The sequence below is a fragment of the Pholcus phalangioides genome, unplaced genomic scaffold, assembly GCF_987345545.1.
Source record: "Pholcus phalangioides strain wild (caught in Gottingen) unplaced genomic scaffold, Ppha-v1.0 ptg000032l_1, whole genome shotgun sequence".
Lineage (NCBI taxonomy): Eukaryota > Metazoa > Arthropoda > Arachnida > Araneae > Pholcidae > Pholcus > Pholcus phalangioides.
This window is the reverse complement of record NW_028301622.1, coordinates 2,599,069-2,615,534: the sequence shown is the minus strand read 5'-3', so window position 1 is coordinate 2,615,534 and position 16,466 is coordinate 2,599,069.

Below are 16,466 nucleotides of genomic sequence, written 5' to 3'. Positions count from 1 at the left end.
GAAGCAACTCTTCTTCTTTTGTTTGAACGTGACCCTTGGCGAAGGAAGCGTCCAGTCGATGCAGGAGGGAAAGAAAACTTAAAAATAGGTTAATAACGAATGAAACTGAAATGAGTAAAAGTACACTCTGAGCATATTTTACTTATCGAGTTCGGAAGCCCGGGGCCAAAACATTTTTGACAAAATACTGTATGGCTGATAACGCTGAAACAAATAAACAATAGCTAAATGAAATAGAGTGAAACTTCGATATAACGATACTCTGCGAACCAAGAAAAAATATCGCTGTAGAGGAATTATCGTTATATCGACAGTCAATATTATCATCACATGCCCTCAAATTTCTGTTGCTGTTGGCATCTTTTTTCAATCGGCGTTGTTAGTACCACCAAAAAATGCGTTTTTGTGTGTTTGGGCCACGGCAAATATTTTTAATTGATTAATTGATAAACAAAATTCAGTTGGATGTATTGCCCCTGTAAATTAGTTAATCGCAATACATTGTAGTGTATCACACGCAAAGTAGCGATACCGAAAAAAGTCAATCCATCACGCAAACGATAATCAATGGTATCAAACACCCCAGAGGCAGAAGAGGATTAAGGTCGGTTGAGGCCCCGGGCGCAGAAGAAAATATTGGACCCATTAAATTAGAAGAAAGTGTAAAGTTAGGGTTTTGATGGGCGATTTAGATGTCGGGGCCTAGGACGCGCGCCTACCGTTAAATCCGCTTCTGCAAATACCGATCCCCAGTAGCACATCGACATACAACGACGTAGAGATTTCGATGTCGTTTACCGATATCGTACTACGTAGAAATAGCACACATTTGTCGACATAGTTCGACGTAGAGAATCCTATGATTAACTATATCTCACACGGCATCGTTTACCGATATCGTTCGATGTAGAAAATGACATACATTTGTGGACGTAGTTCAACATCGGATTCTCTGCTCCGAACTATGTTTGGCCCGACATCGTTCGACGTCGTTCGACGTAGAAATAGCATACATTTGTCGACGATTGATTTATTTTTATCCAAAGTTTTATTTTTTAAACAACAGAAAGGGCCGATGTTTATTTAAAAGCGTCTAGATGCCTTATGTTGTTTTGATTATTATTATATTTAGTAATAATTATGCATATAGAAATGTTCTCTCCACTCATCAATGGGTATTTGTGGAGATGTAGATTACAAGGAAGAAAATTCATCTCTGCCTCCACGGGGACTCGAACCCCGGTCGCACAATTCCATAATGTACTCAGGTTTTACCATGGGATACGCTCATTGGCGAAGGCCACAATTACGTCATTAAAGATCGAGGGAAATTCTAACTCCGAGCCTATCTCGTGACGTAGTAGCCGAAGAGCCAATCATAACCGATTCGGAATTACGGCTGTTACGTTTGGCAACTTATCGCCAAACACCAGGATTCATTAACGATATCGCTTTTATTTCGTCATGACTGCTCGCGTGATAATATCACAAGGATCTAAAATTTTATAGTAATATAATGTAACATAATTATCATAATAATTATATATAATATAATATCACAACGCATAAAAAAAGAATGTTTCCGACTACTTTATTAGTAAGTACCCCTGTAGGCCGAACTTCGTTCGCCGCGGGCCTATGGCAACCCCAACCGGAAATATGGCAAAACTGATAAGTTGAAACAAAATGTTCCAAAAACCGACCTTGGGTAACACTATTAGAAAAAAATTCGAGCGAGTTTTTGATGGATTCGAACCCACAACCTCCAAAACAAATCCCATGCTCTAACCCAGTGTTTCCCAACCAGTGTGCCCCGGCACCCTAGGGTTCCGCGATATCAGCTAAGGAATGCAGCGAGATATTATGGATATAAATAAAAAAAAATATTAATCCACTTAAGGTCTTGAAATAAAGCAAGTCGAATAAATTAATCTCATGCATCACAGACTTATCGGATAAGTCGCCATCTATGGCTGCAGTGTCAGCAATGTGAGCTTTTGCCTCGAGCTTTTTAAGGAAAGATGATTCGTTGGCTTTGTAATCTAGTGCGCTCACGCGGCAAGTGAAAGGACGTAGGTTGAATTTCCCCTCAAAGACAGGTGAATTTTCTTTCTTAGATTTATCTTCGCATCAGCCAGCTGTCGAAACCTTCGCAATAATAGCGGAGGCAGACATCCTCTTCAGATAAGATATGAAACAGTTCATTTTTTAACACTCATCAAGATTGCAAAATGCAATAGATATGTACTTTACATCTCTTTCCACTGAGAATCTCGAATGGGTTGTCTCACCATTTGATTTCTCAGACAGTGAGGAGAAAATAGATTTAACTGCTTGCCGAATTTACTGATGTTTGCGCTGATTCCACAAACGTAAGTTCACCAACAGTGAACAAGCATCAATCAAAAGTTCCACATTAATGATTAATCGAACAAAACTCTACTGATGTATTTTCACTCAGTAATTTTTGTATAGTAAACTCTGTATTCAAGGAAGGGTGCCCCAAATTTTGACGTTATTCCCAAGGGAGCCGCGAACTTGAAAAGGTTGGGAAACACCACTCTAACCATTTCACCGACTGGCACATGCCGATCGCAGGTAAAATTAGGTATATCTATCATTAAACGTTGCCAGGAAATATATTTGCGCCAATAACTATGTCGCGCATGCGCATTACATCGAGGCCCGAAGTTCCGGTCACGATCGGATGTGACGATTTAGTGACGTAATAGTGATCTTAGCCAATGAGGCACATCCCATGTTAAAAAATTTTATGTACGATATGGAATTATCTGATTCGCCAGACCTACTTTCGAGGTGGATATCCATGAAATAACATTAATTCCAGCTTTTTTATTTTTATCTTCTCAAGCACGAAAATGAAAATTAATGTCACCGTATTGTCTTATATTATCCACTTGCATCTCCCAATCCATTTAGTTTAGGACAGTGTTTCTCAACCGCCGGGCCGCGGCCCGGCACTGGGCTGTGACATCATTCATACTGGGCTGCGACTGATCTGCCCTTTCCCCCCCCTTTCCTTTCGTCCCCCCCCCCCTCCCTATTCAGGTTCCGTTAATCATGTGTTTGACCGGGCCTTCCACTTACAAAAATAAATGAAACCGGGCCGTGGGCTTCCAAAGGTTGAGAACCACTGGTTTAGGATGTTTTGAAATTAATTATGGGCCCATATAAATTAATTGAAGAAATTCTGCAGCTTTAATCAAGCATTTTTTGAAGCAAAAACAGGCACATTAATAACTTAAAAACAATTTCGAAATTTTAACCAAAGATAATTTTAGCATTAATGAAAGATAATTCCAAAGTTAATGAAATTGATACTTTCAGCATTGATGAAATTGATAATTCCAGAATTAATGAAAGTGATAATTCTAAAATTAATGAAAGTGATAATTCCAAAATTAATGAAAGATAATTCCAAAATTAATGAAAGAGATCATTTCAGTTCCAAAATTAATGAAAGAGATCATTTCAGTTCCAAAATAAATGAAAGCAGTACCTAAATAAATACCTAAAATAACTGCAGCAGTAATGAAAGATAATTCGGAATTAATGAAAGATGATTCCAGAATAAATAAAAGAAAAATTCTAGTTTTAATGAAACAGATAATTTCAGTTCCAAAATAAATGAAAGCGATAATTTCAGCATTAATAATTAAAATTCCAGAATTAAGAAAAAGGGATAATTCCAAAATTAATGAAAGAAAAAATTATAGAATTAATGGAAGAGATAATTCCAAAATCGATGAAAGAAGTAATTTCAGCATTAATGAAGTGATAATTCCAAAATTAAAGAAAGCGGTAATTCCAGAATTAAAGTAAAAGATAGTTCCAAAATTAATGAAAGAAAAATTCTAGAATTAATGAAAGAAAAATTCTAGAATTAATGAAAGAAAAATTCTAGAATTAATGAAAGAAAAATTCTAGAATTAATGAAAGAAATAATTCCAGCATTAATGAAAAAGTGATAGTTCCAAAATTAATGAGATATAATTCCAAAATTAATGAAAGAGATAATGCCAGAATTAATGAGACATAATTTTTCAGAATCAATGAGACATAATTTTTCAGAATCAATGAGACATAATTTTTCAGAATCAATGAGACATAATTTTTCAGAACCAATGAAAGAAATAATTTCAGAATCAATGAAAGAAATAATTTCATCATTAATGAAATAAATAATTTCAGCATTAATGAAAGAAGCAAATCTAGAATTGATTAAAGCAATTACTCCAGAATGAAAGAAATAATAATTAATAAAGAAATAATAATTAATAAAGAAATAATTCCAGAATTAATTTCAAAACGGATTAAAAAAATGCAAGTGGATAATATAAGACAATACGGAGACATTAATTGTCATTTTCATGCTTGAGAAGATATAAATAAAAAGCTTAAATTAATGTTATTGCATGGATATCCACCTCAAAAGTGGGTCTGGCTCATTATTTTATATTCAATTTTCTGTGCTTCGTATCTCTAAGCGAACTCAATATTTCGAAAATCGAGAATTCAATTCAATTTTTAAAATTATTGATGCGGCGGAAAACCCTCATAAATTTCCGCATTTCTATGCTAAAATCGGCAATTTTAACATTGATCTCTATGGGGGGGATCGCGTTTGTCTGCAACGAGTCACGTGGTATCCTTGCACTATATGTAGACGACGTCGCGGCGGCTGGATGCTCCCTCCAGTATTATAAGCTCGATGGATTCAGCTGATAGAAAATGCATTGGGGGGAAAAAAAACGGAAGCCTATAGGTTTGTGGACCGATGAAAGTAGAGAAATTCTACAGACCGCTAGAAAAATGGGAGTAATAATGTGCGGACTGGCAAAAATTGAATAGAAAAATGTTTCACAGACCCTCTGACGGACCAAGACGGCATAATATTCAACTAAATCTAAAAATAATGCAGCAGCTACATAAATTGAACGAAATCTGGTCCTGCGGTTGAACACTGTTGCAGACGGCAAAACAGATCAAAAAGAGGGATTTCCATTCTTTATTTTTCGGGATCTAGAATCCTTCCGGGTTTTGCATTTTTACATGATTGTTTGCATCAAGTTGCTAAGCGCAGTTGGAATACAACCCAGGCTGGAACTGTGGGCAGGGGAAGCAACTGCCCGGACGACAAACTTTAGGGAGCGGAAAATTTCAGGAAAAGGACAAAAACACAATGATAAAATCATCGGATATCACCACAGTGTAGGGCAGGGATCTTCAACCTGTTTCTCTGGAGCAATGCTGTGCTCTCTGAAGCACCCGTGGTGCTCTACGCCCGTGTCCGATTTCGAGCACTCAATCACTGTTCGATTAAACACCTTGTGCAAATTTTATTCAAGGATTAAAATCATCCTGATTTCATACGTTCGATGTAAAACTTGCCGTAAAGGGTGCTCTTCTTTTGATGATGGGTACAGGCAGTGCTCGCGACTATAAAAAAGTTTAAGGCCTCTGGTGTAAGAGGAGGAAAAATAACGTTTGCGCCTCCCCCTGAAAAATCCTAGTTACGACACTGATGCAATCTCAAAATATCACCTATCAATACCGTCCTTATGATGTTCCACCATTTTCGGGGAAGATTCACTCAATTGTACGAGATCCACTCAATTAGGAATTCCGTGACCGACGGCTTGGAACCGGAGGGGCTGCCAAACTTGACAAAGTTTACACCTCACGCATACCAACTTCGACAACTTGATGACGAGATTCATGGAAGTGATCGAGACTCTTCCGCAATCGACCATTTTTGTCACACCACGGTCATTTTCTGCACACGAGGGGTAATTAGACAGGGACCTACAATTTATTTCCGATTCCGAGCGGCTGGCTTGTTTTTATACTCATCGAGAAGTTGGTGCGATAGCCCCTCAATAGCGGACTCCCTGCGGTAACAATTTCTTCTGCGGTCATGTCGCCGTTTCTGTTGTACCCCTGTATCAGAAAAGTTTTCTGACAAGGACGGAACCGGGTATCGAACTCGCGACAACTCTAAACTTCCTTTGGTACTTGGCGGGTATATTATCGACCTGAGCTACCACACGCTTCCGCAATCGATGTTAGCAGATACGTGAAATGAAATTGAGCAATTTTTACATTGTCGGGGGGTCGCCTGTCCTTCGAAGCGTTTTGCCTTGTGTTCCGCCAACCATTTTTTATAAAATAAATAAAAACATTGAAAGACTATATCAAGTTAGAATAATAATTCAGTCTCACCCGCAGGTTATACTGCGGTATTGAGAATTTTCGAGATCCACCAACTACGCTATGCATCTAATACTTCCATGGCCATCTTAACAGTTGTTGGAGCCCCCCGCTCCCGATTTCATGTATTTCAAAAAAGCATACCTAATCACCGAACTCACAATAATGCTGGAAAAAAAGTAAAAAAATGAAATTTGGAGTTTTTGAAATTAAAAATTAATGAAGGAAATAATTTCAGAATTAGTGAAAATATTTTGTGATTCATAAAAATCTCTAATTAATAGAAGTATAATTTGATGATTGTTGAAAGAAAAACTGTTTTGAAATTTTCGCAAAACAAATAAAATTCAGAATTAGTGAAAAAATAACATTTAGAATCAATAAAAGTAATAATTTTGAAATTAGTGATAGAAATTAATTCATAGTTATCATAAAAAAAAAAAAGATTGCGTAATTGTTGAAAAAAATACCTAAAGATTTATTGAAAAAAGTAATTTCAAAATATTTGAGAAAGAAATAATTTCAAGATAAACTGAAAAGGGAATATCAGTACCGCCATACCGAAATTATTAGTTACGCGACCAAATAAAGACCCTGTATTTAGAAAGCAATTTTTCACCAATTCGGAAAATGTTTTTGATTAATTACGTTTTCAAATTAATCTGTAATTATTTATTTTGGTAATTATGTAACGTACAGCGTCACGTAATTATTAATTTCGGTATTTCTGTACCGAAGTACCGGGTCTTCTAAAGACCCTGTATAAAGTACAGGTCTTCTAAAGCAGTGTTTCTTAACCTTTTTCAGCTCATGGCCCCCTATGGATCACATTTTTTTCTCCTATCCAGGGCCCCCTCTACCCTCATCCAAGAGTGAGATACTTTCTATTTTTTTTTATTATGAATGGCATTTTAATAAATCAGATCAATCTCTGGAATCCTGGGTAGGCACGGATTCAAATGGTTGATTATCATCTCAGTAAAAAACGGTCTATGTAAAATACGGGGCGATCCAGCGAACCTACACGATAAATCGACTCTCCTAACACAACCGTTGCTCTGGCGGCCCTCCATACATAGCTGGAAGTAACAGCTTACGTATGAAAATAATAGTACCAGATCCCATATAGTGCAGTCCCCCTCCCTTCATTATAGACATGAAGACCCCGGTCATGCCCACATAGACCCAAGGGTTAGGATGTCCCTGGTTCTTTGGACGGATCTAATGGATTCTGAAAGTAGTAATATTTTTCAACCATGTTTCACTTTTGAAGCTGTGAGCTCTCTCTATGACTCCCTTCAGCCCCTCGTCGGGGATCACCTTTCTTCTGATTTTCTCCCGTGGCTCCCCTAGAATATCCCAAGACCGCAAGGGGGCCATATGGCTCCAGGTTGAGAACCACTGTTCTAAAGTACCCTAAGACCCCTAAAATTAAAGTTCCACTTTGAAATGGCCATAAAAGGGAAAACTACTGGGGCAAAATGTTATCAAAAATGGTAATAGTTTACAGGTAGTCATGGGATTCAATCTTCCGCAACAAAAAAAAATTGTTCAAAAACTCACCACCAGTGGGGGAATGGCGCTGTATGCAATATTGTTAAACGAAATAAGACATGAAGACATCGGTTTAAAATGTTTTTAATCGTTTCTAAAACGTGTTAGAAAGTATGTTCAATGTGGCGTCCACCATTTTCTGGAAACAAGTTAAATCGCATTACTGCGTTCTCAACAGTAGCTCTTAGCATATCAGGAAGAATGTTACGGATATGTATGGGATTTTGCATAGCCCCACAAACAGTTTAGTTTTAGAAACGATTAAAAACATTTTAAACCGATGTCTTCATGTGAATCTTATTTCGTTTAACAATATTGCATACAGTGCCATTCCCCTGGTGGTGAGTTTTTGAACTTTTTTTTTTGCGCAAAATTGATTCTCATGACCTCCTGTAAACTATTACCAAGTTTGATAACATTTTGTGTCTAGTAGTTTCCCTTTTATGTCCCTGTACATCAATATGAGTTGGTAGCCTGAGAGTTTCATGAAAAGTTATTTTTCTCTTAGGTTGAAGACGCGTGATGTACCCAAGCTAAATGGTATTGGGCTAATAAACATTGAGTGATTACTAGGCTGACCATATTTCCTCGAGAGAAATACGGGACATTGGGATTCCAAATACGGGGAAATACGGGACTCCGCCAATTATTGCCAAAAATGACGCCAAAGCAAAGTTGCCAAATATTGTTGAAATTACGGAAAAATCACAATGGCGAGAAATGAACTATTACTGCAAATTGAAGTGGATTAAAATGAATTCCACGAAGAAAACGTTCACCAAAGACGAATGTGGAAGATTAACATTCTTTTTTACAGTTGTAATTATCATAAAATAATTTATGAGTTGAAAAATAATGCCAATCTTCGATTTCAACAAAGAATAAAAATTCAAGTAGGCTTCGTGTAAAATACGGGAAAAACCGGGACACTTTTGCCAAAAAGTCCGGACGACCAAAAAAAACAGAAAATACCGGGACTGTCCCGGTAAATACGGGACGTACGGTCACCCTAGTGATTACACACTGTTTGCGACGCATTTTGTTCTATTCCGTTTTCTTAATAGAAAGCGAAATCTATGAGTGAAATTTTCAACTGTTTTTTTTTAATTTATCACAAAAAAAAAATTCTGCGCCATGACAAGTGTTTTAGAGCAGTGGTTCTCAACCTTTTTTTGTCCATGGCCCCCTTTTAACCATTTCTTATTCCTATGGCCCCCCTCTTGCGAACATGAATAATTTTCTACCCCCCCCCCCGTTTTTCCATTAGAAGATAGTTATTCAAAAATTGTCTAAAATATATAAATATGTTTGAATTTAATTTGATTAATTTTTAATTTATGAAAATAACGAAAGAGCAAAATAAACGTAATAGAATACAGTAAAAAAATTAGAATAAATTATTTTCAATCAATGTAAATTCTGCGCTTGAAGACGACACAATGTCATCAAGTTACTGTAAATACAAATACAACGCCACAACAGGCAAAATTGCCAACGAGGTGGCTGAGAAAAAGATGCCCATAAAAATATGGATGTCATATATTTCAAAAATACAGCAACCCAATTAAAAATGCAATTAACAAAAATTATAAACAATATATATATGCATGATAGAATACTATACAATGCCCATAAAGAATATTGTGGTTGTCTTAATCCAAGAATGGATAGCTTCTCAATTTACGCCAACATGTTTCTCGTATTTTTTTTTAAAACGTGTCAACTGTGTTACAATTTACTACCTCCGGGGGTAAGCTATTCCATTTATTAACAACCCTATTGGAGAAAAATTCCCTGCGACACCATAACCTTGCATTGTCCCTCACAAATCGATATTGGTGTCCCCTTGTAAAAGCAGTCGATTGGCGGTGTACTAAAAGTTCATGGTCCATCCTATCCATCCCATTGAAAATTTTTAATACATCGATCATATCTCCCCGACACCTGCGTTCATCCAATGTAAACATATTCAAAAAATGAAGTCTCTCTTCAAGCCCCGTGTGCCAATAAGGACACGCGTAGCTCTTCTCTGCACCCCTTCAACCAAGTGTATGTCCCTCTGTAGGTATGGTCCCCAAAACCTTACAGCATGCTCCAGTCCATGACGAACTAAGCCTCGAAAAAGCGGAAGAATGGCTTTAGGAGAACGCGAAGAGACCTTTTTGAAAATGAGACCAAGCATTCTATTCGATTTTTTGACCACCGCTGAAGAATGTTCAAAAAACCTAAGCCGCTCGTCAATGAGAATTCCTTCTGGAAATCAAGGTAAACAACATCTCCATTTTTGCTCTTATACAAAGCCTTAGTCACGTGATCATAGGAGCAAAGGAGGTTATTTACACATGACTTCCCCTTCCTGAACCCATGCTGATTATCCGACAACACATTATTCTCGTCTATCCAATTTACAAACTGCCTTTTGGTGATAATTTCCAAAATTTTCGAAAGGGAGCTCGTCAAACTCACTGGACGATAATTTGACACCGCTTCTCTACTACCCTTCTTAAATATCGGAACAACATTAGCAAGTTTCCAATCCCTTGGGACGATACCCTCAGCAACACTACTCCTATATATCTGTGCGACTGGCCCCAACAATCCGTTAGCACATTCCCTGAGGACCCTGGGATTGATATCATCTGATACTGGTGCTTTTCTTGCACATACATTTCTTAGAAGATTTAGGACCTCTTCTACTTGAATATCGTTGAGGGTTTTATTACCCCATGCAACACCCGTACATCGAATATCATTATCTCCATTAAAAACCGACGCAAAAACGTCATTGAAAGCACTACACATGCCTACATTGCTCTCTAACCTAGACCCTCCTATCGAGAGGGGGCCCACCGTCCCCTTACATCCATTACTGACGCATCGAAAAAATGATTTTAAGTCAAAGATAATGTTATCTGCCAACCTAGATTCAACTTCCTTTTTACTATCCCTTATCACTCTCTTCAACACTCTTCTTTTATCAGTAAACAATGATAGGTCACGTCGTCCACTTTTATACACTCTGAATGCTCTTTTCTTTTCAAGATAAAGGTTACGCTCGCTATCTGTGAACCATAGAGGGTGCGATGTACAAATACGCTTTTTTCGAACAAAGGGTATGACGTCGTGCACAACAGAGGACAGCTTCGTACTAAATTCTTCCCATTGACTTACCACCCCTACTGATTCCAACCAATCTTTGAAAACTTCCGCTAACCTTCCTCTCAAAACATCAAAGTTAGTTCTTCGAAAACAAGGAACCAGTCTTTTGTTATCGACCTTACCCGAGGAAAAGTTACAGTGAAATCTGACGATACGATGATCACTGGAAGAAAACTCTTCCCCCACCGAAACATGCTCAACAAGACACTCAGAACTAGTAAGAACTAAATCCAAAATAGCAGTACCCGTAGTGGCTACTGATACATGCTGATACAAAACATTTTCGAACACCAACTTAAGAAAGTCTCTTTCATACTGATCCCTAGATGAAAGGTTCACCTAATCAATACCTGGGTAATTGAAATCCCCTAGTATGAGAACCCTCTTACGCTTACACATGTAGGAAAATTCACCATGGATGAAATTTGTATTATTTCAAATTAGTTTATTTTTGTGTGAATGATTATGGTTTCGTTGTGAAAATGTCAGCTGTGGCTTCCAAAATACGCATTCTTGTAGTGATAAAAATCGCCAAGAGTGGTATCAAGCAGTTTTATTAGTTTTATTCTCTTCATGCGGATAAAAGTAGTATATAAAGCCACACAGAAAGAATCACAATGAAAAGTTCAACCTTTCACATCGTTTTCAATAATGTATCAAGGATATAGGTTAATGTTGTAGCCATACTAAACTTAAAAAAATGAACTAAAATACGTGTGAAAAATTTTTAAGTATTTGTTTGAAACATTCATTCCAGAAAAATCATGTGCGCAGTCACAGGGCTGGATTAACCATTAAGCAAAATAAGCACGTGCTTAGGGCATCAGTACAAAAGGGACATCACAAAAAGATATCATATGGTATTTTTTTTAATGCGCGATTTTTTTTTTCAACATCGATCATCCGATAGATTCTAAAGCCGGGTTTTCCTAGGAGCAGGTTTCCTGTGCCACGCGCAACGTGATTCACCCAGCGCGACACGCCGTCCACTCACCAGTAAGAAAAGCAGCATGACTGTTTTCCCACAGAGCGCAATACGCCTGACGACAGCGCTTTACGTCCGGCGTGATTGGCCGACTGCTTCTGGAGGAGTCAAATGCGTCGTGCGCCGCGGTTTTGCCGATATTCTCTTCACTCTTCTGTGTTTTCTTTCCCTTCCCTTCAAACCGGAGCATGCAGACTACAGAGTAGCTGATGCCAAAGCCATATACTTTATATAGCCGCCCTGATCTGATGCGTCTCGCTAGGAAAACACAAACGCGTGGCGTGATTATGTAACACGTTTCTGTCGGCGCGAAATAGTCTAATTCGGTTCACGCGGCGCAACAAACCTATTCCTAGGAAAACCCGGCTTGAAATTTTAAGAACACTTGATTGTAATAGTTGAAGATCATTATCACAAGGATGGCACAAAAGATGAGAAACTAACAAAACTAGACCACATTATTTTGCTGAGTTTTTTGATTAGCTTTTCACAATTTTCATAAAGTACGCCCAGGGCTGTCTCTTAACATTATCACACGCCCGCATACAAAGCGATTTTTTTGAGAGAGGCACTACTACCATGCTAAAAATTCCTACCTACCTATTTGCATATTTACTCTTGAAAATCGGAACCAGATCTAATTGTCACTTGGTTGCCAGAAGTGCTCAGGTGGGCCCACGCAGTAAACCAAGTTCTACACAATGAGGGCATGATTTTTGTGGGTTATTAGTGGATCAACTGTGTAGTTTGATCTATAGAAATAAAAGAAATGCTACCATGTGTAAATTACGAACTTGAGAATGTAACTAAAAATAAAAAATACCCAATATATATAACGGTGAATCGTCAGAAATAAGATACCTACTGGCAGGGCCGCAACTGGATACTTAGTTAGCCGGGGCAACCACTCATTTAGGCACACCCCCCCCCCCGTAATGCTGAAGGATAGGTTGAATGGTTAAATCTGCGCCCCTTTTTAATGCGCCGGGGGCACCAGATTCGCCTGCTCCCCCCAACTACTTGCGGCCCTGCCTATTGGTAATATTATGGCCATTCTAAGATTCAAAGATTTCTCCTTGGAGTGTTGTTACAGTCTTTATCTCATCAACCGTTCGTCGTAGTGGTATGGCTCTAATTTTAAAAATTCTAAAAATGTGACCAGAAATTACCCTGTGCGAGTTTTGAGGATGAAAATACAGTGTACACAAAATAAAAAATGAAATTTTTATACGATCCCTCTCCCCGCCCCCGTCCTCTAACTTCCAATCAGACAGTTGTTGCTCTTTCTCTTCTGAGCCCAACAAACAAATTACATGTTTTCAACTCCATTATTTCCTGAGATATTTAAATTCAAAAATCGGAGACCAGCCCAGGCTTAGGAGAATTTCACGGCCCAATGCAAAAAAAAAAAAAAAAAAAAAAATTGCGGCCCTCTCTAAAATTTTTTCATGTAGTTGCTCCCCGACTTACAAACTTTTCTAGTTACGAACATAAATCTTGAAATTTTGTTTTCACGAAAAGAACGAATTCTATCACACTCATTTTTTTTCATTATTTCAGGAACGCGTTGATTGTCTGGATCGTAATCAAACACGATCCATTGAGAGGGGGGAATGGCATTTGAATTAAATTCACAAAATTCATAAATTATTAATAATAATTAGCACGTGGACCACCTGCTGACACTTCATCGTGGCTCGAATCATATTGAACAGACATAAAGTTTTGTCATACTTTTAAAGCGCTTCATCATCTCTTTATCAAATATACGTTGCAATTCGATAACTTTGATCATTTTTCGCAATTTTTTATTGCTATTTTTGTGTAATTAATGTAAATTAATAGAAGTAAAGGAACCAAGCAGTGGAATTCCATGACCCCCCACAAGAGTGGGGCTGACAGGCAGGATCGTCGTAATAGTATCATAGGCACCCCCGAGCCAAAGGATTTTTTGGAGGCCCTACCTGAAAAATTCTCGAAAAATTCGTAAATTGAATCTGGTAACCCTATCTGAAGACCACATAATCCGTATTTTCACTTATTTGTTCGATCATCCATATTGTCCGAATGTTTTTGTGGAAAGAAATAGTTATTTTTTCTACATAAAAAATCGATTGTTGCAAATGTACGAATTTTGTTACCGAAATTTTCGTCTCATAAAAAAATTTCATGCCAAAAAATGACAAAGAGAACTCTCTATCTCTCTTTCATCATCGCATGAGTTTCCTCGTGATTAAATGGCAGCACCAAGAGTATATAAATCAAGCCTCCGGAGAGAGTATGACGTCAGCGGTCTCCGCCTTGGCAGTGCTAAGAACTGTGTCCCCCAACATTTTTTGTCGGAACATCGCGTGACTCGGCGAAAACAAACACGATCCCCACCCCCCCCCCCTGTTATTTTCTTATGGCATAAAGATGAGTTTAAAACAATAAATGAAAAAATAGTTTCAGCATGGACGAGATAATTCCAAAATTAATGAAAGTTATAATTTCAGCATTAAAGAAAGATAATTTCACCATTAATGGAAGAAAATATTCTATAATTAATGTAAGAGATAATAATAAAATTAATGAAACATAATTCCAAAGTTAGTGAAAGAATTGATGAAAGATAATTCCAAAATTAGTGAAAGAATTGATGAAACATAATTCCAAAATTAGTGAAAGAATTAATGAAACATAATTCCAAAATTAGTGAAAGAATTAATGAAAGATAATTCCAAAATTAGTGAAAGAATTAATAAAAGAGATAATAATAAAATTAATGAAGGATAATTCCAGAATGTAGGAAAGAGATAATTCCAAAATTAATGAAAAAGAGATAATTCCAAAATTAATGAAAAAGAGATAATTCCAAAATTAATGAAAAAGAGATAATTCCAAAATTAATGAAAAAGAGATAATTCCAAAATTAATGAAAAAGAGATAATTCCAAAATTAATGAAATAGATAATTCAAGAAATAATGAAAGAATATTCAAGAAATAATGAAAGAATATTCAAGAAATAATGAAAGAATATTCAAGAAATAATGAAAGAATATTCAAGAAATAATGAAGGAAAATCCAAGAAATTATGAAAGAAATGATTCCGGTATTAAATAAAAATAATTTAACCTTTTTTCATCTCTCTTTAGATGAGTTCTTCTCTCTATCCTTCTTTTAAATCTTTAAAACCCAATATTTAGAGACCGAACTGTACATTTCTATGGAAAAATTGCCAGGCGGGAATTTTGTTTTCACCGAGTCCCGTAATTTCCTTGCATTTGATGTCGCTGCAGTCGCGGTAGCTGGATGATCCCTCCAGTAATGTATAATCTCTGTCGTCTGCTTCTCTCCAGGTTACTTGTTTTGGGCGTCTCCTTGGGTCCTGAAAAAATTACTGAACTGGCAGTTCGAACTTTCAGTTCTGTTTGTGGGCTTAACTCGTAGGGAACCGACTTCTTCTCCGTCGTCTGCTCATTAAGAGGCTGTTTGTTTTGGACGTCTCCTTAAGCTCAAATAAAATAACCGAACTTATAGTTTGAATTTCCAGTTCAGTTCACGAGCTCTGTTTATAAGGAACTGAGTGGAATAAAGAATATAGTTTTTTTTTCACTTTGAACTTCATCATCACCACGTGAGTCACTTTTAAATTTGACATTAGATGGCAGCACATTACTATAAAGTGGAATGAGGAAAAATTCACTTTTTACGATCTTACCTGTCGTCTGCTTGTGTGGAGGTCCTTTGTTTTATTGAACTGGAATTTTGATCTTTCAGGTCAGTTTATAAGCTTTGTTTATAAGGAGCGTAGCTGAATGAAGAATTTAATTTTTTATAGCTGAGCTTTTCGTCATCACCACATAAGGTACTTCTAAAATTATTAAATTAATTTTAATTCCCTTAAAATTGTTAGTGCCATTGTGAATTCGCTGCAAATGCTTTATCTTTATCTGAAACCGACTATAGCTCAGGCCTACCACAATGAAGTGATTTTCTGCCCTACTGCAAATGCTACGAGGCGGCAAAAAAAAACAAAAAAAAAAACACTGCTTTGGCGGACGACGTAACATTTCGAGTCGCCCGGTATATACGGATTTTGCCATTGCGTAACGCAGTGACAAAAACTGTTCATGTGAACATAATAATGATTGATTATCAGGATTTCAAGTCCAGCGGAAAATATAAATAAGGGGCCATTCAAGTATTACGTAAGCAGATTTTCAGCCATTTTTGGCCCCCTTCCCCCCCCGTTGTAAGCAAAACACTGATCCCCCCCCCCGTCAGCAGCTTAGAACATTTCATATCTTCAAAAAAAAAAACGGGGGTAGTTGCTGACGTAAGCCACCTTCAACCCCCCCCCCCCCCCCTCATCAAAAGTGTCAGCAAATCCGAAACCCCCTCTTATCAGTTCGTTGACTTGAATTTCGATGCGGGGTGAAAATCTGATATTTCGTTGGATGACAAGTTACCTTCAAGTGGCTTTTTGGTTCATAATGTGGCCGCTCTCTCGAGGGCGAACGAAACAACGTGCGAGTTGGCTTAAACACAACACAA